This window comes from Struthio camelus, chromosome 8 (genome assembly GCF_040807025.1).
Source record: "Struthio camelus isolate bStrCam1 chromosome 8, bStrCam1.hap1, whole genome shotgun sequence".
In the NCBI taxonomy this organism is placed as follows: domain Eukaryota; kingdom Metazoa; phylum Chordata; class Aves; order Struthioniformes; family Struthionidae; genus Struthio; species Struthio camelus.
The window spans coordinates 20,688,980-20,705,477 of record NC_090949.1 but is presented as its reverse complement, the minus strand read 5'-3'; the positions used below and the strand labels follow the sequence as shown (position 1 = coordinate 20,705,477).

The following is a 16,498-nucleotide window of genomic DNA, read 5'->3' as shown; positions in this document are numbered from 1 at the left end:
TATTTTTTTTAAGGCGTCTTTCATTTGCCTATAGTCCAAGGTTACTTCTCATTCAATAGCAATTACCATATGTCCATTACATGCTAGAGGCTGCTTGAGGTGGATGCCGTGGTCCTGCCGGCGTGTGCCAAGTCGAAATGCCAGCAGCTGCGCGAGCCGCAGGATAATTGTTCATATCTGTTTCTTCTCTTTCCCAAGTCTCGGTAAACGTTCTAGGGAGTGACTTCCCCCCACTATGATGTGACCTGAAAATATAGCCCTTTGGTTTGCATTTCAAGCTCCAAGTCAGCCGTGTCAAGATTTGAACAAGAATCAAGGAGGATAATGGGTCACATGTAATTAAGAGGCAAAACTACCGGTGAAATAGCTGCGCGTTTCGGTTTTATTTCTTTCTGCCCATCAGATTACAAACCTCCATCCCACCACCACTTAAAAAAACTAATATGTAACTGTGAACCTTGTACAACCACATTATTTGCAACCACACTATTGTATCAAATGGAAGCCAGCTAACTAAGCGTCACAATAAAAAAAAAAAAGCACATTGTACCTCAGAAAAATATGGGGGTGAAAACACAGAGAAATGCGGTCTTGTTAAAATATGGACACGGTCCAGTAATGGAATGAGTTGAGAAACTTGAATGGATCAGAGTCAAAAAACACTTTGCTTAATTCTTGGGGTTTTTTATTCGGCATTCAGCTTACATCAGTGTTAACATCTACTGAGAAATGCAGCCATTTACAATTTGCAGTTCAATGTGTTACTTTAATTAGTATGAAAATTAAAGGGCAACTATAGGCCAATGTGAATGATTATGGAAATACATGTGCATCGCATGCAATGCTCTCATTTAATTAATCGTCTTGTAAACTATATCGAGCACTTTAAGTCAGTTGCTGAGTATAACAACTCCATTTTAAATAACCACTTAATACTTAACAGGATGTGGAGAAAACACTATAGCACACGACTGCGTCTCAAGTTTCAGCGTCTGATATTTTTTAAAGCTGACCCAAGTCAACTCAAAGAATGTTTAACACCCTGTATCTGAACACAAGAAACTCTATGATGTACAGACATTCAATTGCATTTTTTTTTAAGTGAGAAACATTTTGTAAAATAGTGACTTTAGAGGGCTAATTGGCAGCAGCAAACTTGAGAGTGAAGGCCAAAGCTAGAGGGTAACTTTTACTACAGTAACGCCAGTCAAGGAAAATGAAAATAAAGGCATCTTTGTTTCTCACTCAAATTAGCTGATTAAGAAATAAAACATTTTAACATGCTTTAAATGCAGCATTAATTATTTATATGAAAAAAAATTAAAGCCAGGTTCTATGAATTACACTTTGTGTGTGTGAATTGAACGTTACGGGAATAGTAATCCTTTTACATTCATGCCTTACTTCATTAGGCAAAACTAAATATTAAGGGCTCTATTCATTCAAAAAATTATTATGTATTCAGGTCACACCTTTTCTATGGCTTTTTTTTTTTTTTTTTAAGAGTACAATTTACAGCACTGATTTTTAAATATGATTCAGAAAAAGCAGCCTGGTTCTATAGGATGGGCACCAGCAAACAGATGGGATTAGAAAAGGACAAAGATACAGTAGTGGGTCTTACACATCGGCATGGAAAGGTCCAAGGTAAGTGGCACTGTATGGGCTCAAAGCTGGCATAATAAAACAGGCAACCGGATGTATTACCAGCAGGAATATTCTGAGCACTGTGAATGCCTTCTCCTATGGATTGATCGCTAAATAATTTTTTTCCTCGCTGATTATTTCCAATGACTGAGGAGTACTTTATTCAGGTGACTGAAGAATAGGGTATATTTGCTAGGGCAAGCGTGTTCAGAGAGATACTTCTCTGTTTTCTATACGTGCTGGTTTTAGCAGTGTTGTATGCCAAGCGTGGCTCTCCTGGGAGGCAAGGCCGTCTGTCGTGAAGTTGTGCTGGCTTGCGTGATGCACTTAAACATTTGCTAGGGTTTGGGGTGGGATCGTCGAAGTCCATTGTCTTGTATTCTTTGAAAGCAGATCTATGAGGTAAGGAGCTGATGAATTAATTAATTGTTTCACTTACATGCAGACGAAAAGAAAGTGATTCTAACCAGTTTGTTGGAGTTTCTTTCTTTGGGTTTTTGGCTGGTTTTTTTGCAATTTTTTTACTATCTGAACAGAGGAACAGATACAAATGAACGATGGTAATCATCTTTAACACTCAAATTGATTAGAAGTTTCACTTAGCGTTAAAGCAATCATTTAAAAAGAGAAAAAAACCCAAACCCGAGCCACAGATGATAAAATGGGTTTGTCCAGAAGCTTGCAAACTGTCAGCTGGCTGAATTTGAATAACCTTTTGGGAATCAGAAGATTGGGAAATGGGACAAGGTGTCAGATGCTTGGTAAGATTGATGTGTTTAATAGTTTAGTTAATATGGATCAACAGCTGCCTTTCGTTACGTCTGCACAACCCCCTGACTTCAGCAGAGTTGTACTTTTGGAAACAAGTTTGGACCAGTGCTTTTAAATAGGCCCCAGTGCAGAATATATGCAGGGAACCTGCTCTGCACAGTGCCAGTGTAACCGTGCAGCTCTGCAGTGAATGGGTAACACAATGTGTTATTGTTTTTAGTGTAATTTTTAAAATACATTGAGGACTAATTTTTTTTTTTGTGATAGGGTGCTCTTTGTCTCTTTAAGTAACTGTCAGATATAGGACGTCCTCGTGCCAAAATGCTACGGTCTGCTCCCTCTGTGCAATTGTTAATTAAATCCATTCCTTATTGTAGAGCCTGCCTGAGTCTCTTACCCGTCCTCTTATCTGCGATACCAGATGATGCTCTGTAATTCATGGCCAACCTGTTCCCACCTTCAGCCGGGCCTCCGGTGCAGTGACCTTAACCGGTTTTACCTTTTTGTTATTCCCAAGGAGAAGAGAGTCCCAGAGGCAACAGTTTTATCAACTTTTCCTGCTGCCCAGACGATGGTTCAGCGATAAATAAATGGAGTGTGCTTGCACTGGAGGCCTCCTACACACCGCTGCGGGCCATCCCCACGCCTGTCCACGTGGGAAGGGGCTCTTGCACTGGCTGCAGCAGTGAGCCAGCAGCAAGAATCACTTTCGCCTACCCAGGTAATGCTGCGTTTTCCTCCTCTGCCACTTATCAGGTTAGCTGAAAACCTCTGCTTAACCCTGAGCTATGCCACCTGCAAATCTGTTCACCCCACCAGCGAGGCTGATGCACAGGAGCTAGTAGGGATATTTTCATAGCTGACAAGCTGTTTCCCATGAACAGTGTCAAAGATTTAAAAGCCACCTCTGCAAGTGGGACTTTCTGGCAAATGTAGACTAAGCAAATCTTTTATTATTACCACATGGCTAGAAATACTCCTAGAGTTCTCCTGGAAATGGGTACTGTACCAGCAGAAAGCAATATTCTGTTGGCCTGTGCGTTGCCTCAAGGGTATTTGCTATGGTAATAAGATCAGTAATTCATCTCCTAAAATCATTCGGAGTACAAATGCTTATTTAAGTAGATGGTATCTTGATTGCAACTGAGTCAGGAGAGCTCTTAAACTTGCCTATTTTAGCTGCAGATCTTCTGTTAAAGGCAAAGGGCTGGGGATTCTGGGTAAATACTCAAGAACATCCTGTTTCGCAGCTACCTTACATTTTCAGCAATTCACAGTGGATGCATAGCACGTTACTTGGTGAAATGGACGTTCACAAGTATGTCAGGAAATGAGGACTGTTGCCTGTTATTTACTTCTTTATTTATTTTTACTTTCCATAGCATGCAATAGAAGCAGTTATAAGTATCTCTCCATCTCTAAATGGTTGGTTAAAACAAAAGAGAGAGAGAGAGAAATCTATCACTGCTTATGCTCCAGCAGCACATGGCGCTATCTGAACCCTGTCGGGCTGGGAGATTGGCATGAACATAAATTAAGGGACTGACTCTGCTCTGAAGAACTTGCCTGTGTTGACAAGAGAAGAGACCAGAGAAAATGGAAAGCTCTGGGGGTAAAATGATTTCCTTTATCACCCAGTAGGCTACTATGAGAAATATCCGACGCTCCTGAGACTTGCAACCTCCCACCTGCTGACTTGCAAACTCTATGGGCCCCTGCTCTGGAAATCCTGGAGGCACAGGCCTCTGGTCTTGCTCAACTGCTTTTTTTGTTTACAAAGCTGATCAAGAGAAAACATGGGTTTATGGTGAAGGCATAGAAATAGGAGTTTAAGGCTCTAGTTTATAATATCAAACTCTGCCACAGAAAGTCTTCACAGAAGGGAAGAAACTCTCCAGAAACTGAGAGTTTTGTCAAATTGTTTTATTTGAGGAAAACCTTAGTTTGACCTCTGAGACTCCAAAATCAGTGCCTTTATCTCTGTGATAGGGAAGTCACAGGTGATCCATAGTGCTTCACATTGGTAATGTGGTATCTAAAATGAATCACAGAAAAATTGATCTAGGAGAAGCACCTAAAACAAATGTTCTCTGGTTTGCCAAGAACCCCAACCCCATAACAGAGGGCATGTGGCTGAGATAGAAAGCAGTAAGAGTTTTCCTGCAGTATCTTGTTCTGTACTTTAACTTCATCAGTACTACTCCTCCTTTATACAGTTACTAAGCTAAATATCACTGAGGCATGTGCAAATCTGATGAGAGAAATGTATGTTCATGCTCTCTCTATATTTTAGAAACTAAAGATTTTTCAGCACGTTGGTTGCCTTGTGAACCAGAATTTTCACTCTGATTTTCTTCTGCGGCCACAGTGCATAACAAGCATTTGAAATAAATTTCACGAGTTTGATCACTGTTGCCAGACAGAGTATATATGCAAATTAAGCTAATAAATTTTGCTCTAGATTCCACCAGAACGTATGGAATTGTCTTTCGCAAGTTAACAGTGCTTAGCACTTATGTAGCAATTTCCGTGCTCAGAGACAAGCTTATCAATCAATGCAACACCTCTGAAAGGAGCATTACTGCGTACTCCTATTAGATTGTGAAATTTAGAACGTATAGACGTTTTCTGAAGTGTTGGTCAAATAGCCCAAGAAACCTGGGATTTGAACATGGGAGTCTGTGGTTTCAGTTGCATGGTTAGGCCAGACGGCTTTGACAGACAGACCCCTTTACGTGTTTAATAGATCCAACTCTGCTGGGCTTAAAGCCATACATCAGCGTGGCTATACTCCGACTTTGAAATGTGGTGATAATACAACTGGTTTTTGTAATTGCTGCCTTGAGGTCCAGAGGTGGGAATAAGGCATGCTGCTGTGATTTGCTCCTTCCAGCATTGTTAGGAATTGCAGGAGCTGCAAGGTGTGTTTCCAGCGCACATTAAACAGGGTAGTGCTGCATGACCCCTGCCTTTTTTTACGGTAATAGATGTGACAGTGTTGGCTTCAGCAAAGAAGGCGATCCTGACGTAGTGAGGATAATTTTGTTTGGAGTGAAATCTACTGAGTTCCCTCATCTCTTTTCTGTCCGTGCTATTGTAGGACACTGTAATGGTACTGCTAATTTGTTCTCCTTGTAGCCAAGAAAGTGTCAGCTGAGATTGTTTCTGCCTGCTATGTCCCATGAAAAAAAAGTGTATTGTATCCGGTAAGCTTGGTTCAGGAAAAGAGTTTTGTTCACTGTTACCAAGTGTCTGCAGGAGCCACCGGTCGAGTGCAGTGAAAGAGGCCTCCTATAGAGGGTATCATGAAAGACAAACCGTTCCAGTTGGTGACTAGAAGCATATCAATAAAGATCACCTCCTGCATATATCAAATGGTTGATAGCAAGTTTTAAAGCTTTTTCAGTTCTCTGCTACTGCCATCCAACTGCAATAAAACACATGGGTTTCTCTGATACCTTCCAGATAAAGCCCCCTTGTGCTGCATGCAAGAAGAGCTTCAAGAAAAAGAAAAAGGGGCACAAGGAGTTATTACTTTTAAGTAGCTCAGTCCATTGCTTTTTGGGTGACAGTATCTCAACCATAGCAGGAATGGGACTGTTAAACACAGCGTTGCTTTGCTCTGTTTGCAGGCAGCCTCTGAGACTTGTCGGCGTCATAAATCAGCCTGCTCAAAGGTAGCAGCCCGGCACATGCCCCCTGAGCAGGGAAAAGAGCTTCAGGATGCCCAGAGGCAGGTTACGGCGGCGAACAGCTGTGTAAAATTCACACACCTCTGGCAAGGTGAGAAAGCACTGTTCCTGTGCTGGGTGGACCTGAGCGGGCAGGGTCCTGTGACGCAGGCCGAGTAGCAGCTGGTCCTGCACACCGAACACATGGTGTAAGCAGTGGTCCTGTTCGCGTTGCCCTACCCGTGTCCTGGATAGCAAAGTTTCCAGTTCTGCCCTTGTTTTGGGGTGGGGGAGAGCTCCTTGCGGCTCCTCCTCTCCCTGTGCGTGTGCTGAGGGATGCTGGAGTCATCTCAGTGACACGCTGAGACTGATACGCTCAGGGCTTCACGCGCCAAACTCGGTGTCCTGGTGTTAGTAGGAACTGGTTGCTTCTACTGGTGAGGACTCACTATTTTGAATATTCACATGTCCAGACTCTGTGAGATGCTCATACCTGAAAGCTATGGGAGCGTTATATGGGTTTTTGTGACAGAATTCATATCTGTTTCTTTGCCTCATGCTGGTGGAAATCCTGTGTTAGCTTTAGGGAGCCTACACCTCCTCAGGGAGCCACCTCCTGCTGAGATGAATATTATGGTGAGACACTGTGCCCTGCACCATGGCTCAGCAGAGGAGGAAATCCAAGTCTCTCAAACTCAAAGAACTGGGAAAACACCCTGAAAATACTGAAGCAGTTTAAGCGTACCATAGTTTAAAATACCATCGTTTAAACATAAAAGCTTTATTCTGCTTATGTCAATGCGATTTCTACCACTGGCTTAACTGAACAAGGGTTCTACTCCCATGTTTTAAACCATAGATTTTCATTTGCCCTGTATAATGTAAAGATGGGTATCAACTGGGAAGTCTAAATTTCTAGAAGTCTCTCTCTTAGTATTTCTTATTAAATTTACTACTCCAGCCTACTGCAGCTTTCTGTTCTAATCATAGCATTGCTCAACATGGCCTTGCACTTCAAAGGGGTTACCTTACTCTCACAGCAAATTCTTCCCAAGGTTCGCTCACTCGAGGGACCAGCACCAGATCTCTCCGGTTGTGCACATTGGCCAGATTTTCAGCTGCCTTTTAATCTTTGGCAATTTGAATTTATATGGAGAACTTACAGGTGACAGTCTGGCTCTGCTGAGACAAGTAGGATAGAAACCATGTCAGAACAGTCCCTGAAAGTCCTACAATGTGCTTAAAGCATTTCCAGAGAACCCTTGATCCAAAGTATCAAAGGGTTATAGTAAGATCAAGAAGAATTAAAACTGATGGTGTGCCAGAAATCACGTGCTGCACAAGGTCATTACTCACCCTCGTTAAAGTGATCTCAGTACTGTGGCCTGATCTGAAGCCTAATTGAAAAGTTTCAAATGAAGCATTATAACGAAGACAAGACAGCCACTGCCCATTCCACGACCTCTGCTAAAAAAGGCAGATCAGTAATAGGGTAGAAATCTAAGCAATTGCTGGAGGATAATCAAGGCCTAATGAGGTAGCCACTTCAGTCTTTCAAAGGCGAAGGAACCTCTCTCTGGCGCTGGAGAGAAAGCAAAAGGCTGAAGCAAGCAAGTTCTCGTATCCCAGGGAGTGTGCAACGGCCAGGCTCGTTGAGGTGCTCGGTGGGCTGGGGAACGCGAAAGGCAGCACCGTGTCTATAGCGAGTGTTGTCAGTTGTACAGCAGGTGAGTCCTGTGGCCTAGGACAGCCTCCTCTCAGTTGCTGCTTCTTTTGCAATCATTTTCTGTTACCTCAGACCTTGACCCAAAATGGTCATAAGGAGCCCATCAGGTCTGAATTATTAGTTGCTGTTGTGTTAGGAGCCAAGACAGTGCTAATAGGAGATAGCTAAGTGCTGATGTTATCAATTTTCCCTAAAAATTCACCTCAAAACAAAACCCCCACTACAAAACGTTGACGCTCCATTTGAGCATGATAACAAACTGCAAGTCACAATTACCAAAAGAAATCAAATATCTTCTTGGCATCTTCCTCTTTTTTTGCTCTATTATCTGTCCTAGCAGAGAGGTCAGTGCCCATATCCACATGATTATCTCCACATCCAGCTGCCAAGTTGTGAACGTTGCTCTTCCTGGGCTACTGCTTGGGCAGCTGCAGTACAGGCTTTGCGCTTGCCTCGACTGATGAGCGGTTTGCAGCCTGGAATCACCACTCAGCCTGCAGAAGCTAAATGGTTTTAATCTTTTTGGAAAAGTCAGCTTGCCTATTTTAACCTGTATCTGCAGGCTCTGCTTTTGTGAGAAGAGGGTGTCTCTCCAGATTTGTATCTGTTTTTTGAGCAGGTTGGCTTGCAGTTCCTAATCTCCTCCTGTCTCGATAAGATCTCCCTCAGGCTGTGAACTACACTGGCCATCCGAAGCTTGACCAGACAGAAACGTTGCGCAGGGTTTCAGTGCTGGAGTACAGCAATCAGGGGTGGGCCTGTTTAAAGGCATCGTGCACATAGGCAAGTTAAAAAAAATTCTTTAGCAGTGTGAAGCGTTTCCTCTGGCCTTCAAGTTCCCCTCTAATGTCAATTGCAGTTAAAATCACAGTACCCACTTTCTTTGCTGTGAATCCTACTTTAATTCATTTCTGCTCTTTCATGTTATTTCCTTCAACTTTAAACATACAGACTGGAAAAGAAAGATAATGTGAAGGAAAAGTTATAAATAAAAAGCTAAGACCTTGTTTATGCAGATACTTAGGTGGTGTCCTTTAAGACCATGAGAAGTGCAACTGGAATCATTGGGTCGCCTTTGGTCTTAGAATGGAACCATGTGTGCACATGTTTTGCTGAACTGAGACCTTCAATACACGACGGATGGCATCAGCAGTACAACATACTGCTAGTAGGCTGAGAGTGCTGCTTCCGTCTGTTGCTTGCAAATTAATTGTGTAGGTCTCCATGGGTAAATACGGTGTCACCACCAGTGCCTGCTGTCACAGAGGGGGAACTCACGAGTCTCTGGACTCTGCACCCTACTTTGCTCGTGAAGGGTCTGTGTTTTAAGCTGCTGGTGCTGTATCTGTGAAAGTGTTGGCTAAACAGTCCTGCTGGGGGAGAAACCACCAGCACTGGCGTTTCATCTCTCCCAGGAGCTGTTGGTCAGCGCAAGAGGACCTGGGCTGCCCTGGCTGTCGTTGAACAGCTGGCACATCTGCCAGCCAGTGCCAGCCAGCCAGCACATCTGCCAGCCAAGCAATTCGGGAGTGGAGGGGGTCGCCTCAGTGCTGCAGAGCTGGCACTCCCTGCCTGCCTGTGGCTGGCGAGCAGGACACAGCCAGAGACGGGTTTCTGGTGCTGGCAGGAAGATACAGCCTCAAGAGGTATTTCTTGAGATACTTTTTCTCACTCAGAAGTGTTGTTTGATTTAACCAGTTACAGGATTTGTTTAGTCGTTTTGCTTGTATGTGAATGAGGAAAACACGCAGATGGAGCAATGCTTGGCGTTTCCCTTTGGAAAGGGCGCTGAACCTGCAGCTCTCGGCCATGGCTGATCTCTTTGCCTTCAGGGCTGTGTTCTTCTCTTGGGTTGCAGGGAGTGCAACGGCCTGTGCTTTTCCCCGGTGCTTGCAGCATCAGAACAACTCCCTAGGTCTCTCGACCGCTTTATAATATCTTGGGCTAGGGAAAGTTAAGGCCAATTTTGAATTTGTCTATTCTCCTAATGTATGTATGAGCGTGTGTGGTGTGTGTGTGTGTGATGGGCCACTTGTTAATGCTCCATGGGCCATGTATTGGCCGCTACTGTTTTGGCTATGACAGATAAGAAAAACTTCTAAAGAACTCAGATGTGCTTAGATGTGTCTTGAGGAAAAGATGGGAGTGAAGGTACAAGAGAGAGACGCAGGGGAAAAGACATTCCACCAGTGTGCAAGCCACTTGCTTCCTGAGGTTTTAAGTAATGAGGGGAAATGAATGTGACATTTAAAAAAAAAATGTAGATCCTGGAATCCATGTGGCAAAAAATAGGGCAGTTGAGTTATCAGGATCTGATGAGAATATGAGAAAAGTAATTATTGTATAGTTCTATTAATGAAATTGTACTGCAGTGCAAAAGGAAAAAAAAAAAAAAAGAAAAGTCACCAAAGAGAGGCCAGTGAGTTACTTCAGGGGGAAAAAAATAGCTTCCATCATATGAATAGAAATATCAGCTTGTTAGCTTAGCAGAGGGCTCTGGACAGTTATGGAAATTCAAAACATTTCCATATATCCCAGTCCAGGATGGAATTAGAGTGTTGTAAAGCTTCCCTGGAAGCCAACATTTATCTAATATGTAAGCATATTTAGATTTCATTTTAAAATGGCTGTTAAAGGCTATCCTTTGGCTGCACTCTGTCCTTCACTCTAACCTTTTTTTTTAAATTGTTGGACTCAGATTTTTATGTTAAAAAAATTTACTTTCAGAACTTGAAATGCCTGAATGACCAGCTACAGTATGTGCTAACCCTGAGAGATATCCATTGAATCTGCTCTCCTCCTTCAATTTACTTGCTGTTTTTCCAATCATGCCTTGCATTAATGTTCTACAGTTAGCTAAACTGTGTGTTATATTTTAGATCTATTTTTGTTTTGTCTAAAAAATTTCCAAATTGGCATTAAGTATTCAAGATGTAATCTCTGTAGCAGGAAAGTAGTTATCAGATTCATATAAAATAACTGGGCAATAGAAATAACTTTGAGCAGAGTGCGGGGTTTTTTTTCTTAGAATTAATTTAAAGGGAATTTAATGCCTGTGAAAGGTGCTGGATTGCAACATCAGAGAACTGAACCACAGAACGGTTACAGGATGGAAGATGGCTTTACAAGATTCCCCATGAGGTTTGACAAAATATTTGTCTCAGGTTTGTTGTTTCTCATCTATCTGGAACAACTGAGCCTTTTCATGTGTCAGTAACAGTCGCTCTCAGTTAGCTTTCGCTTGGGTGATGGGGAGAGCCCTTCTATAAAAAGAAGGTTTTTTGCTATTTTTGTTACTAGCCATTTACTAGCTAACATTTGTAACATGGTTAAACCTAGAAAAGACAGCATGCCACCATAAGTGACGGTCCTGAGTCTGAAACCCGCGTGCTGAAAGCACAAGCCATGCCCCTGCAGTGGCTGGTCACATGCCACACAGCAGGTAAGAGGTGAGAAGGAAGGAAAATGGTAAAATATCGTGACGCAGACTGCTGAGCGTCTGCCCTGTGATGTTATCCAGCTCGTGCATGCTCTGCACCTCTGGCCTCACTGGCTGATGCCATGGGGTGATGGAGCTTCAGGTTCCTCCTGGAGGTGCTTGCACCACCAATGTGGGCATCTTCTGGTTGATGTTGCCGTGTGTTTATTGGAGGAAAGATGGCAGTGGCTGGCTGTCAGACAGTGTTATCGGAGCTCTTCCAGGTTTGGGGGCTGACTCTCGTCTTGTCACCTCTTGCACAGAGGTAACTGCAAGAAGGGGATTTTTTTTTTGACATGTTTAGAGGTCTAAAGACGTTGTTTAGAGGTTGAAGCTTGGGCCCACAATGAAGATGATTGATTCATAAACATTTTTTCCTGTGGTCCACACAGTTGGAGTCTCAGATCTCATAGTCAGGTTCCTATTAGACAGGTATTTATCAAAAAAAGGACAATATCATGTGTGCTAACTGGTTGTCTTGCCAGTAGTTGAAGACATTGACAAGCCTTTTCATGATACATGTTAATTTTCAATTTTTGTTGGATACTGGGTTAAATTAGTATGTTTGTTGTTGCTGTTTTTGACTGATTGCTGCATGTGGAAGGGAAGAGCCTAATAGCCTTGGATGTAATTGTTTTCCATTTCTCTCAAAGGGAGAGACTTCTTTCACAGTGCTTCCTGCCTCCTCATGAACTAATTAGGCAAAGAAAAATCACTTTTTCCATGTTTCATATATACCTGATTTCTCAGGGAATGTGGAGGCCTACCCAAGTGGGAATCCCAGTAGACTGGCCACACTGTGTCTGTTATTTATGCTGGAAAAGTGGCAGAAATACATCCAGGATTGAATAGATCAGTAGACTTGTTACTGTAATTCAAAGTCTACCAAAAGACTAAGCCACTAGGAACAAGTTACATTTTTTTTCTTCTGAAGCTTGCATTCTTTAGTTTGTTGTGGTATTTTGGACAGAAGTTTGCATTCCCTTGCACTGGAATTTCCTGTATTAGCACTGCACAGGAGTGGATTTATTTTGTAGTCCTTGAGATTTCTAAGCTTCATGGATTTTATAGCCTTTACGCGTCACAAAACAAAGATTTGATTTCTACTGAGGCATCGCAGAAAGGATTAGCATCTGCCGTCTTGCTGGTCTACCAAAAACTGACACTCTCCAAGACCAGATATTCTGCTGTCTGGGGTTATCTTACTGAAGTCTGAGAAATTAGTGATACTGCTTTCATAGCTCCTGTTGGTTTCGGCATTAGAAACTGCTCAGAGTACACTGATTTTTGCCATAGGAGAGCTGAAAGAAATGTTTCGACGTTCATTGTCATGTTGCAACCTGATGTAATGCTGAGGGTGCTCGTGTTGCTTCTGTTGTAGCACAGGGTACGGGCATCTGGCTTCAAAACCTCCTGTCCTAAACAATTCCAGGGTCCTTTGGGCTTGTGGGTGCAATACTTTAAAAGTTATGTTCTAGGTTCATTTTGTGTTTAGGGCTTTTTAGAGAGGCCTGTGGACTCTTCCTCTTTTCTTAGATTCACCTCGCTCCAGCCCTGCTGCGTTATTCCCACTTCTTCACTTAATCAAAATTGTATTTCACATATCCACCCCCCAATTTACTGATTCATTTTCTGAAATGGAGACAGGTTATGTAAAATGTCCAGCATAAAAATGTGTGATATATTATACTGTATTGAGTTTTGTGGAAGAATGGAAACTATCTGTTTGGTTTTGGAAGTAAGTTATGGAGTTATTTAGATGCCAAGTTTTTCATTATTCTAGTAATGTCTTCCTGATCTGCTTGTTTTTTAAAAGTAAACCATTAGACTCATGCAAATTTTAAAATTATATATCTAATAAATTTTGCACTGTGGTGTTTATTCAGGTCTTAGACCTCTGCAAGAAACGAAGTAGGAGCTGTTATTCTACGGAACAGGCTTCCCAAAATTGTCCAGGCCCATCTGTTCTCCATCACTCCTTTATGCTCTTCTCCTCCTCAATTTCCTCTTCTTGAACTATTTTGCCAGTGGCTCTGAGTGACTGGTGAAGGGGATTTTTTTTCCTTTCAAAGTTCAGTTTTCCTAATATTCCCAAACACCCTACTATTTCTGACTAAGAGATTATTCTGGTAGGATTTTTTTTATGTAAGTAGGCATACTTTCCACCTTAAGTACATGCTAATTAATATTTTGCTTCATAGCAAATTAATATTATCTAAACTATAGCTCTACCTCAGCTACCCATCTCCTATATCTGCCACCCCAGAAAACCATTTCTTTTTTTCCAAAGGTGACTGTTGTGTTTACTAGTAGGCCAACGTGAATTTTCACAGACTTGTCAAAGAGCTCTGCAAGTAAACAAATTCTCCCAACCAAACCCTCCTCACAGAGTCATTTCTCTCATTTCCTTTTTTTTTTTTTTTTTGGATTAAATTTGCCTCAACAACTAATATACTCCAAACCTGTGGAATGTCTGAAGTGGGAAATTTCATCAGACCCATCCCTTAGAGAAACAGTGCAGTTAATTTCCATGTTGCAGCTCCAGCTTACCTGTCCAAGAGTGTGCCAGAGCATTGACTGATCCCATCTCTTATAAGCACTTATTTCATTTGCAAAATGTTGTGATTTTTTTCTAAACTGTGTGAACTTTCCTTTCTCTGCTTCCTTGAAACATAAATTAATGTTCTGTTACCATCTGTATGGCACCTGCATGCAGCACCTCTGTACGCAGGCCTTCAGAGCGGTGCAGCAAGGATAGTATGAAAACAGAGGAGTATAAAAAGCAACGGACATAAATTTTCAGTGAGTCAAGAAGTGGTCCTTGCTGGTGACACCCTGACTGGTGATCACCAAAGGGTGAAGCTGCCACCCCTGGGTGGACGCATATTGTAGCGCACAACACTAACTTAGTTGCTGAAAACTGATTAAGGGTAAGGTAGAGCAGTAGGAAGCAGTCAGCTTAACCACGATACATCCTTCCCTACAGATATGAATTCAGGCCCCGTAGTGTATACGTGGGCCATTTGCTTATGAGATTCTGCTACTTAAATACAAACAGAACTGTTATTAAAGCTTATACTTTTCAGTGAATTCTTAGTTTTTCCTTTCCAAACTTCATTCTTATAATTTGAAAACATACGGCCTTTTAATCAAGAGCTAGCCTTGCTCACCCCGGTACCCAGGCCAAACGGCACTAGGAACACTTACGTTCTACCCGTTTAAAATTATTCTGTTTTATAATTTCAGTGGAATAAAGTTTTAATCACCCCTTGTTGTGAGGTGCCGTGCTCTACGGCGCGCTGTACACCACTGAGAAGCTTCAGTCTAGAGGTAGGTGCACTTCAGTGACAAGGGAAATAAAAACCGGATGGATGGAAAACAGTCTGGGACTGATGTGGTTGAAAGGTGCCATTTATGCAAGCTATTGTCAAGGAGGAAGTTAGGGAAGAGACTCACTCTTTACATGCAGGTGCTCTAGTGCCTCCTCCAACAGATGTGTTCCAACAGTGTTTTGAATTCTGCTTAAAATTTGAAAGAGCTGAACCTCCAGGCTCTTCTCTTCCTTTCTTAAATTCATTTCCCTGTTTAGATGAAAAAGAAACATTTTGCAACTTACTTTAAACTTTCTTCAAAAGAACTGCTGGAAAAGGAACCTTCACGCGAAGCACATAAACTGTACACGAAAGTTAAGCACAGCAGACAGAGCAATTTTAAATGCGCTAATGGGCAGACATTAGGCTGCAGGAATTTACCTAAGAGAAAACCTCAGATGCGGAGGGACAGGGATAAAACCCCAAAGCATGAGCCAAATGATAGAAAAGCATTACCAGAGTAAAGAGCTGTACGTGTGAAATAAATATCGAAATGGGGAAATAGCACCAGCAAAGATAATGGCAGATACTGAACATTTCGGTTAAGTAACTGATACAGGAACATGTACACGCAGCTCCTGCGGCTCTGTATTGAAAATGAAAAGTCTTAGAGCGGATCTCTCCGACTCTCTCTCTTGTTGGCATTTTTTCTCCTGCTAATAATGGCAGGCTTAACAGAGTTAACTGAATTAATGGGCAAAGCTCCCTCTGTCTAAATGTGTAACCGACTCGTGCGTAGTGCTCTCTCAGATGTTTTCAGGTGTGTGCTTGCCCCTAAGTTTCTGACAAACTCTTTTCCTCAGCTAAATTTTGCTTAATTTTGTTACGATTCCTGGCTGGTGGTTACGCTCTCTGGCTGTGTGGAAGTAGCAAAGCAAGAGGGTTGAGGGTTGCATGATTTGTGAACATGAAGGAAAAAAAAAAAGCAGTCTAAAAAAAAATACCCCACAGGAAAGAAATAATGGGCAATATGTTTCCTTTTGAACTTTTTCAAATCAACCTCTGGAAAAGGTGTCATAAAGCCCCCAGAAATGAGTAACAGCACAGGGACAAAGAAAACTCTGTTACAGATGTCCCTGCAAGTCTATGAGCAAATTGTTTTTTTCTAAATAACTCCAGAACATTACATGGCCTTAACAAGTTTCCCAGGACAGGAACTCCTAGTTTATTACTTGCTCACATTGTCATCAGAAATTAATTTTGTCCCTGAAAGACAAATTGGCTGGTAGCTTATGAAGTTAAATGGAAAGAACAAGTGAGCATCTGTTTCTTCTGCATTTTGTCTCCTTGGTGTCTTACATATAAATGAATCAGAGTGTTCAAACTTAAATTAAGATCTTTGGCTAGATAAACAGTTAAAACTGGTTCCCATAGCTACCTCTCACACATAGCTGTGATTGCATTATAATCCCCTAGTAATCAGGTCTAAATGAAAGAAAGATGATAAGGGTGCTATTTTCAGTTTTCAGTACTGATTTTTATTAGCTCTCAATCAGATCAGGACTGCTTTGCCTTTCATCACATTGTGGCAGTGTTTGTAGAATCATTAGAGTAATAAAGTGTAAATCTTACCGAGGTGCATTTTTCTTGAGGTGTTTTATATAACGAAAACTCTGAAGATTACATTGGCTGGTACAGGAAAGATTTGTTTCTGCAGCTAAAGTGAGAATGTAATGTATGCTATATTCATTTATTCTTTACCCAAGCAAATACCTAATGAATTACCTTGCCGAGGTAAAACAAAAAATAAAAATATCCAAAGAATCAGCCTGTCTGAACATGGTCCTAATATACCGCATATTGCAAGTACTGAGTTTAGTCTTTTTTTTAATTT

The 16,498-nt window shown here is 41.9% G+C and overlaps 1 long non-coding RNA gene across 1 annotated transcript in view; it reads left to right on the top strand.

Moving 5' to 3' along the window:
* Window positions 1-2,965: 2,965 nt before the first annotated feature.
* The window catches only part of LOC104142982 (uncharacterized), a 28,106-nt gene continuing 14,573 nt past the window's right edge, over window positions 2,966-16,498 (top strand). Inside the window, exons 1-2 of the long non-coding RNA XR_693810.2 lie at window positions 2,966-3,139; window positions 6,051-6,201. This is a non-coding gene — a long non-coding RNA (uncharacterized lncRNA). The remainder of the gene's footprint in view (window positions 3,140-6,050; window positions 6,202-16,498) is intronic.